This window comes from Thalia democratica, unplaced genomic scaffold, assembly GCF_965202585.1.
Source record: "Thalia democratica unplaced genomic scaffold, ktThaDemo2.hap1.1 HAP1_SCAFFOLD_1017, whole genome shotgun sequence".
Taxonomy (NCBI): domain Eukaryota; kingdom Metazoa; phylum Chordata; class Thaliacea; order Salpida; family Salpidae; genus Thalia; species Thalia democratica.
This window is the reverse complement of record NW_028139949.1, coordinates 28,248-39,052: the sequence shown is the minus strand read 5'-3', so window position 1 is coordinate 39,052 and position 10,805 is coordinate 28,248.

Here is a 10,805-nt window from a genome sequence, read left to right as displayed (position 1 = left end):
TTCACTCACTTGAAGGCGCTCGGTTGGGTATGGACGGAGCTCTCGTTGGTCGCATGGGAGGTTGGTTTGGTACCCTTGGTGGTTGCGATGGAACCCTCGGTGGTTGCGACGGTATCCTGGGCGGAATCTGTTGCTGGGCAACTTCCTCTTCGTCGTCCCACGTCTCTCTGTGACGTCATAATTGTAAGACTACGTCGTTATGAGAAATTGTTTTTATAGGTGATATGATGTGTTAATTTTAGAAGGACTGTTCATAATTGACAAGATGAAATAGAGACGTTTTTGAATCACGCCTCTCTTTTTCACTTGTAAATTAAGCAACTAAACTTGAAATTACAAACACCTGACCCTAAGAAGACCTTAGCAGCAAAGTTTCTTTAAAAAAAGAGCTATCTGTTTTGTAGTTTATACATACCAATAATCAACAAGGTTGTTTAAAGTAACAATTGTTGAAAGTATTCTTGATTTTTTAGGATATTTTTTAATCAAAAAGGAGCTTTACTCATCTTTAATATATAAAGTAATTAAACTATGTGTTTTAAGTCAAAAATTACTTTATCTCAACATATAGGTATAAGACAGGTCAACTCTACAGCAAACTAGTTGTATAACTCAACTGCAAAGATAATTTTAAAGTAAGTCAAGATCCTAAGTTTAACACAAGCATAGAAACTAGTTATGACGTAACAACAAAACAACAAACATCATTTCTTCTTGAGCTTGTTGCGGAACGTTCATACCTGAAAGTTAGTTTTGTATTAAAGTTCAAAAACATATTTCATTGGAGTATAGCGACGTATATATTTTCCAGTTTGTTCAATTATAATTTCAAAACACTAAAAAGTTTACTTTGTAAATAATAATTTTTTCTACACCCTCAATAAAACAACATACCTGACAGTCCTTTGTTCTTACCAAATGGTCGGGATGGTAAAGACGGAAGATTAGAAGTATTGTTTTCTGGCCTTTGTGGCAGAGAAGGTACTGAAAAATAATTTAAAAAATTTTGGTTATTTATTAGTATCGAGCTTTATCTTGATTTTTTTTTAAATGTTATAGTGAAAAACTATAACTCTATTTTTCTTTAGATTATTTTTTTTGACCATGTTTAGCAGTGAGTAAAATATATAAACTTTTATACGGTAAAGAACAGTTAAAAAACTGGGTATGCATTATAATTGTTATTTGTTTTTGTTTTTTACAAGTATGTAATTCTCAACCTTGTTGATTCTTTTTGGAAGGCGGAGGGGGAGGTACACTTGGTAATTTTTTATGCAAACTTCTACCTGATAATAGATAATAATTACTATTATGTAACTTTTTATGCAAACTTTTACTTGATAATAAGTATTTATTATTCGGTAGCTTTTTATGCAAACTTCTACATGATAATAAATATTTATTATCTAGTAGTTTTTTTATGCAAACTTCTACCTGATAATAAATATACATTATTCGGTACTTTTTATTTAATCTACTCTCTGTGATTATGTATACATATACATATGTTTTTAAATCTTTATGTATTTTTTTGTGAAAATTTCAAATTGATAAAAAATATTAATTATTTGGTATTTTTTTATTTTAACTTCTACCTGATAACTTTAACTATTCGGTAATTCATTGTGTAAAGTTCTACCTAATTGTATGTGAATTTATTTAAAAACCAACTTTTGATTTTGTGCCAACAGGTTTTTTAATAATACTTGCTACAACTTGACAAATTCACTATGTTCTATTTGTTTTAATGATAACGTAGTATGACTCATGAAACGATTTATGCAACTTTAAAGTTTCAGCTTAACACTTAAAGTTTTTTTGACTTTAATAATGATTTAACTTTAATGCAGTTTTAGGAAGCTTTTTACTGAAGTTGTGTTACATTAGTACAAAATTCATTGAAGTTTTAAATTTTTTTTTGGCTCACTACTCAATTGTGTCAATAGAAAAAGATGAATTACTTATAGTTTTTTAATTCATTAATGAAATGTTAATAATGCTATTATAACAGTTAAAAAACCTTTACACAAACTAGTATACCTACAACTATTGATAAACTTATTATCTGTGTACCTTTAATTATCGGTGGTTTTATTGGTTTTTCAGGTTTTGGTCTCGAACTGATGTCTTGAGGAAGATACAACCTATTTGGTGTGCCTGAAGTGTGTGCTTGTTAGTAAAATTTAGCAGTTTTAAATAAACAACAAGTTATTTAATAAAAAGAATTATCACCGAAATCAAAAATCACCGAAAGATGTTGCTTAAGTTATTAGATTTAAAAAGCAAGTTTTTTTCTCTTATCACAGAAAGTCTATTATGGATTAACTTAAAGTAAATACTCAGCTCGTACCAAATTTTTGGTGCTGGTTTTGAAAAACAACTAAAATAAAACTTTTACAATTCATAAAAAAACAAGTAAAAAAAAAGAAAATAAACAACACTACTTTTATGGCGGTTCTTCTTCGGCATTCCAGCTTTTTTATTTTCAACTTCGGGGTTTTTCTGGCTCAATCGTTTCTTGTTCTCCTGAAGCTGTGCCTTCAACATTTCTGCCATCCCCATACTAGGGGATTTCCCTAAAAAGTCAGGGGACTTCCTGGTCTTTTCGGCTGGGTACGTCGTCATGTCCGCTTCGTCGTAGATTTCCTCTGACGTCATAATATTGTCATCAATGACGTCATCATTGCACATCGCCTCGTCGTAAAATAACTCCGGATCGTGTGACGTAATAAAACTTAAATCTGGTTTCGCATTTGATGTGGAGTTTCTCTGCGGCAGGGAGGGTGGTTTATCGTCAAATTGTGACGTCATTGTCTTTTGCGACGTTGAGAAAGGCAAGTTTCTTTCGGGTAGCATGGGCGACTGCTCGTTTAATTGTGACGTCATAACTTCGTTTTTCGACGTCAAAAACGGAGAAGAGTTTCTCTTTGGCAGAGTCGGCGGCTGCTCCAGATTGTTTTGAATTTGTGACGTAATAGTATCGTTTTGTGTAGTCATAAATGGAGTAGAGTTTCTCTTCGGGAGGTTTGGCGGCGGTTGATCAAAGTTGTTCTGTGACGTCATATTCTGACGCTGCATCGTCATCGCCTTGGGTCGGTACTTTTGGGGTTTTTTTGGAAGTTTCGGAATTTCTTTTTCTTTGTAAAATACTTAAATTATGATAACTTGATAAATTTTGTGCCAAATTAATACGACTCGTGCAAGATACTTTGAAAATTTGCTGCAGCGACAGAACTTTATTGGGACAATAAAGTACAAAATACAGAACATTTTATGATGCAGCACTGGTTTGGCTTCATGCAATGCTATGACACGGTTTGTTTGAAATGTCAAATTTTAAACTTTTTCTGTTCTTTTAATGTTTGCATGCAAAACTGCGCTTCTCTTTTAAACTTTGAAATAAAGTAACACTTGTTAGTGAGCTTGTGAAAATTTGTATCATGCAATGAGTATGTTATCTACGCAGTTAGTTGTTTGTTTTTCTTGAAATAGGTTTTTACTAGTTTCTTATGTTTATCTGCTGTAAATTATATTTCAAGTGTGCCTATTGCTTCTTAAACAACATGCTAATCAAAAAAATAATTACAGAAAAAGTAATTACTTTCTAAAATGAGTATCATGCTCGTGTAATAAAAACAAAAAGTGAACAGCAGTATTTTTATAAAAAGTCTGTGTAAAAATTCAAATTTTCTTTTACTTATAGTTAATCATTGAAAGAAAAATAGTCGATAAATTTGACAGTTCAACCAAAAACTGCGACGATACATTTGATAAACTTTACAGCAACAGACTGTCCATGTCAATGATAAATTTTCAAATTGATTAAATTGTATTGCTAAATCACTATTTTGCTATTTCATCAATACTTTTCTGCTTTATTGATTTTATTTTAAGGATTTTATTTAAATAAATAAATTAAATAAATTTGTATAATGTAAAAAAAATATACAAAGTACACTGTACAGATTTGATAAAAAAACATAATACACTTTCAATTTTTCACGCTTTTTACACTTGAATTAGATTTGTATGCTGTAAAACAACTTAGAAACAGAATCACAAATTCTTATAATTTGATTAATAAGAATCAACAAACAATAAACACTTTCACTATTTTGAGTCGAATTTTAATTTTTTTCACAACTTCATAATTACAACTACCAATTATAACTGAATTTCTATGATAAACAAAATCACAGTTTTTAATAGATTAACAAGCATCAACGACATTTAAATACTTTCATATATTCCATGCAGCTTCCTCGGAATCTCAGTCACCGCTGAGTTTCTTTCTTCGTGTTTCCTCATCAGTTCGGCCATGCATATTGTCGACTTTCTTTTCGATTGTGACGTGATAACTTCAGCTGCTTGATTTTCAACGTCATCGTAAACCTCTAACGTCATTTCGGTGTCGTCATACAGCTCTGACGTCATTTCGGTGTCGTCGTACAGCTCCTCGGTTTGCGCGTCGTCATATATTTCCTGATCCACTTCTGTGTCGTCATAAATCTCTTCGCTTTCATTTTGTGACGTCATATTGGCTTCGGGTAGCGGGCTCATGGAGCGGTTTCTCACCGGAGGGGTCGGAGGCTCCAACCCACCATAAGTTTTGTTGCTGAAACTGTTTTCTCTCATCCTGCTATGAGAGAACTTTTCCCGCCCAACGTTTTGTGACGTCATAAACTCCTCGGGAGGCGGCGGCAGGTCGAAGTTATTCTCAATTTGAAGTTCTATTTTTTAATTTGTTTTTGTTAGATTGACGATGGAGTTTGATGCCAGTAAAACGATGAATTATGATGAAGAACGGAATTTATAATTTCTTATTGATGACGATTAGTATAAATTACAAGTTTGTCTGATGTAATTAATGAATGTTTTTGTTTTTTTAGTTATTATTTATACAATATAAATTTTGAATTTCATGATTTTTTGTCACTTGATTTTCATCATTGGTTAACATTAAATCAATATCTTTTTTTTTTAGTTTTCGAAACAAACATAGTTCAATTATTTTATTTGTTATGTAAATTAAAAAAACAAACAAATCAATACGTGAATTAAGTTTTGTTTAATTATTTCGAACTAAATTTCAATTATTTAACTACAACACATCGTAAATTTGGCCAATGTGATCCAATTCAATTGTACCTAGACTTAAAATTTTTCAGTCAAGTGAAGTTATGTATGTAAATGTGGCTAACTAGGTCTGTTTTTTTTTTCTTTGATACAATTCAACTTTTAACTTTAATTTGAACAACTACATCATTACATTAATTTTAGAATAAATAAAGTGCTTTGTAAAAGTAAAAGCAAAAATTATACTTTTTATATTTAAATTAAACTAAAAAGTACAACATGCAAATAAAATTGAAATTTCTCGTGCAATCATAAAAAGTTCAGCTTGTAATACATACACAACATAAATGTTAAAATATAATTTTTTTATAAAAGTCTTATTTGCTGAGTAGCTTTTAAATGATTTTTGAACAGACTCGTTTCCAAACTTTTAAATTAAATAAACAAAACAAAACTAAGTATGGTTCTTAAACACAACTAACGTAACTGCTGCATGCGTTAATAAACAGTTTGTTGCACAAAACTAATGGTAAAAATAAAAAGCTTTGTTTCAGTAAAAAATTTACATTTCAAGTTTTATGAGGTTTTATAGTATTCCTAAATACAGCAGGCTTGTTAAAAATTTCTCACAAAGCTAAAAAAAGGTATTTGGCTTTAAGTTTCGGTAATTGTGGTAACTGCTGTATAAAGTAACGAAAACATTTTCTCATAAAAACTAACTTGGCATCTCAGGAGCGGGCTGCACTTCTTTCGTTCCGAACCTCTGCGAATGAAGCGACGAGTTCCGCATCATTGGCTTCTCGTTCGTTTGGAACGAACCTCTCGCTTGATTGGTTTTCGCGGGTCGCGTTGGTGGCGGCGTGGCAACGGACGCGGTTTTCGGGGGCCTTTGGGGCGGGGCGATGCTCTTGTTGGGTGATTTCGGCAAAGTGGTCGATTTCGGGCTGGCGTTGTGAAGCCACGAGGAATTTGATCGAGCTTTTGGCGCGCTTTTCACATTTGGCGGGTTTTTGGTCAAGTAGTTGTTTGGCGGTTCTTCTTTCGGAGTCTCGGGTTGGGGTTTTTCCCACGTGTTCTTTCGCCAATGTGGCTGTTTCGCTTCCGGCTCTTTTGAAATTGGTTTCGGGTTGTGCGGAAGATTTGGGCTGAGAGGGGGCTTGGGGCTCAAGGGTCGCACGTTCGAAGGCCTGAAGTTGGCGGGTTTCGAGTGGAGGTGAGAGGGTTTGTTCGCTTGGGGGCGCCCCTGGTCTCTGGGAGCAGTTTTGTTTTCAGTCAATTTCGACTTTTTCCTTTCTTCGAGTTCGATCATCCATTGTGGTCGCTGTTTATAAGTTTAATTGAAAATAAATGAGATAAGCTAGTTTTTAATTGAATTTTTTTATAAACATCAAAAACTTCAGCATAGTTTCAACACTAATTAACATGTTTAAATAAAAATTAACATTAAATAATAAAATTGACTATTTTTGAATAACATCCAATTTTTACACATTTTGTATTGCAAACGTTAGAGTTTTATATCCTATTAGATTCTCAAGAATTTTTTGCTGTTTTTGCTATTAAGTTTGTATTTACTTGAACAATTTTTTTACAGTAAAAATAATATAGTAATGTTTATAGTAATAAGAAATATAGTATTTTAATATACATTAAGTAGATAAAAAGCTATTTAGACATATTTAGATATTAAAGAGCACAAAACTCGAAAATGTAGTTGTTTGAAACAAAATGGTTCTGAAGTATTAAAAACATTAACTAATCTAATCAACAAACTACTTGTGTAGTTAAATAAAAGTGTCAAAAAATCTGAAATAAATTTTTGATTAAGCACGTGCAACAGTAAATATTTAACTTTATTTAGATAAAAAATCAGCTTTACAAAACAGCAATACTGACATAGTATGTAAATGAGTTAAGCTTCTTAAAATTAGTTTAGGTCAAAATCTTTTTATTAAATACAAATAATGTTTCACTGGCTATAAAGCAATTACAATTAAAGAAATTATCAAAAAAAAAAATGTTTCAAATTTTTGTTTTACGATTTTTAAGAAAACTGTTGCAAACTTACTCCACTCATCTTTAGAACCGTTTTTATTCTTATGTACTTATATTATAATTCTGTAAAACATAAATTTTGAGTTTTTGAAGATTTTTTTGATGACAAAAAATATTTACTTTTAACAGAATTTAGCTTATACTGATTTATCATAACATATTTTAAATTCTTCTTGAAACACAATTTGAAAAGTTTCCAACTGCTTTCATTGAAATTATGACAGTTAATAAGCATAAAAGTTGTTGACAAAACTAGTTCAGAATTTTCAAGACTGAATAAAAACCGTGTTTGTTCTAAACAAAACAGCAAATCTTAACTAAAATCATGTTCAACTTTGTTGTCAGCTCAATAACACTAAAGCAGTGTTATTTTAGTTATCTGTAGACCAAAAATAAGTTACTATTGAACACATGCCAATATTTGTTTAACTTGTTTGCTTATTGATCTACTTCCGTAATTTTAAGATCAAGAAAAGCAAAACATTAAAATAGAAAGATTTAGGTAAAACAAATTTATAATTTATATAACAATATCTACATACAAAAAATATGACATATTTTTATACAAAGTTTTTTCATACATTTTGTACTACACTTCTGAAAAACTTGTTGTTCTATGCTTTTTTTTTGTTATTTTATACTGACAAAACAAAAAAACATAAATAAACAGCTACTAAACACTTTTAAACTAAATTGTTTTTGTTCTAGTTTAAAAACAATATTCATAGGTTTTTATAACATTAAATGAAGTTATAAATACTATTTATCTAGTATAAACTATACTCAAAAAATAAATATTTATTAAACACAAACTTTTTTATATACCTCCTTTTTTTAACATTTCACTAAGTATATATCGTTAACCAACCTCTTTAATTTGAAACTGAAACTTAACTCTACAACTTAAAACTTTTAAATTAGAAGCTTCATAAGTATCTAAAAGTCAATAGTCTAAAAACAAAAAATTGAAAATTATTTTATTTCATTCAAGTTATATTAACTTTTAACCAAAATCAAAACAAAAGTTAAAACTTTTAAAACAAAAGATATTTTTTGAATAAAAGCTTTAAAAACTATGCAAGTTTTTAGCAAGTTGCGTAAAAATGTTCACTTTATGTGAGTTAAGGAAATTACGTCAGAGTTGTTTTACGTTTTGAAATTTAAGGGAAAGTCGATAATCACCTTTAATAATTACAGTTTCTGTCTAATTACGACAAAAATAAAGTTTAATGAATATTTTTTATTTCTGTTACACAATAATTTATCAATAAAAACTATGACTTGAAAATTTTATACAAACATATTAAACTAGTTTAAATTAATCTAAAGTTGCTTTTTATTTACGAGAAAACAAAATAAAAATTAACATATATACTAGAAAGTTTAGATAAGTAAATTACTTTTAAAACTTATAATATAAGATATCAGTTCTATCAAAAGTTTTAAAATGTATATAAGCCTTTATTTGTAAATAACTAAACACATCTTTTTCGTTAACCTCACTAAATAAAAAGAAATGACAACATTTATCAATAACTACATTTATTAAGTAAATCAACTTTTAAATGTTTAGTAACTCATTAAAACGCTTGAAAATAAATTAAAGAATGAATCATCAGCATCTGCTGCAATAAATTTCTGAGCTTCTGTTAGTTTAGTTTTGAGAGTAATGAAAAAAACTAAATTTTAGCGTATTAACTCTAGTAAAAAAATAATGTTTTAGTTTTCGTGGAACTTGTTCATCAGTTAATTTTTCCTAAGTTTATGTAACTATGAATTTTAGATTTAATAGTAACTTTATTTAATTTGTATTTAAAACGGAAGCTTGTAAAAGTGGAATGAGTTTAACTGCTTAAATTTATTAATCATTCTCATAATACGTCAATACAATAATGAAACCTTTGAAACTTTATGATTTTGATAATTTTAAGAATATCATCTTATTCATATATTTGTTTAAGGATATTTTAAGGTGCTGTTAAGCTAGTTTTGTGACCTATTTTTATAATAATATTATTCTTGTTTTTATTCAAATGAAAATCTTGCTAAAAGCAAAAGAGTGTGGAGTGGACTTACAAATTCAGTAAGACATATTAAGATAATGAACTGGTCATACAAAAAACGAAAACCGGGTTTTAGTCTTTCGAAGGCTTGGGGCCTGATTATCGAAGTGTAATAACCTTTTTTTTTTGTAACGATGTTAGATAGTCTTTTTTTTACTTCAATTTAAATAAAAAGTATTTTTCTTTAGGGAGTTTAATTACATGCGTTCTTTCTAAACATAGAAAGCTGTTGTTACAAGCTTAGTTGCTTCAACTTATAAACAAATCTATACTAATTTATATAGTCTAACTATTTAGAATTTATACAAAACTTATGTAACTACCTAATTTATAAATATAAAATAAATATTGCATTGTTTAGATGCAACTTAAAGTATTTATGTAAGAATTAGTTACAAGTTTTTTTAGAAGTTAAATTATCTTTACAACCATTTTTCTAAACAAAGTTTTTTTTAATTAAGTTTTTTAATATATCTTTCTAAGCTTGAATAAAATTAGGTTTTGTTGATGTTTTAAGTATTAATCATCTTGTTAAGTTTAAAGACAATTTAAAAAAAAAATAAATTGAGTATAGAATTTAAAGTTTTATTTTAATTTAGTCTTTTAAAAAACACTACATATATATTTTAGACATTGTATCAGAGTTTTGCAAATATTTCAAGCAGCTATAACATGGCTTGCATTTTTCAGGTAAAACAACTTGTGCAAAACAAGCTATTTATTTTTAATAAAGTTTACAAATATGCTACTAATTTAGTAATGAGAAAATTATTTGTTTAGTATACTGTTACCAGTGGCGTCGCGTGGTATTTTTTTAGGTGGTGCAGAATTTAAAAAAATATCAATTATTTTAATAAAAATATGTTTTTACTGTAAAGTTTGAAAACAACTGAACTTTTGCTACACCTGAAGATAAGCTTTGCTTTTAAGGGCATAGGGGAGATGAAACAATTTGATCTTATTTTATGTACAAAAGTTCAGATTTACAAGATTTTACAGATTTTAAAAATTCAGTATATGTTTTAAGATATAGCCGGTCAAAGTCAAAGGCAACAAAAGGTTCATAATGGGAGGCACAAACTAAAACAGTGTTTAAAAAAATGTTTTACTCCCCCCCCCCTTTATGCTCTTAACATCTACTTTAGAATTATTTTACTGAAATTACTTAATACAGTTTTAATTTAACTACAAGTCATCTTTTATCAATATAAAAAATTTTTTAAAATTTTGAGATATGGTAATTCACAGTCAGAGGTACAAATGAATCCTTATTTTTATAATATAATCTCAAACAACAAATAAATCTAATCACTAAAATCATATCTTTTTTTTAAAGTTGGCCCAAAAATCTTTAGATGTTTCTTTTATAAAACAAAAAAAATTGCTAAATTAGATATTTAAAACACCAAGAAAAAAAAAGTTATAACAAAAGTTTTTTTTTTGTATATATAAAAATATATATTGATACTTAAAAATTAAAAACTTCTCTTCAACAAAAGTATAAAGTTTTAAAAAAATTAGGATGAAAAAGTTTAATTAAAAATTGTTTTAAAAATGATGGAGAATATAGGTTTTCAGTAAAATTGTATTTTTTGCTGTTTTGGTTTGCTC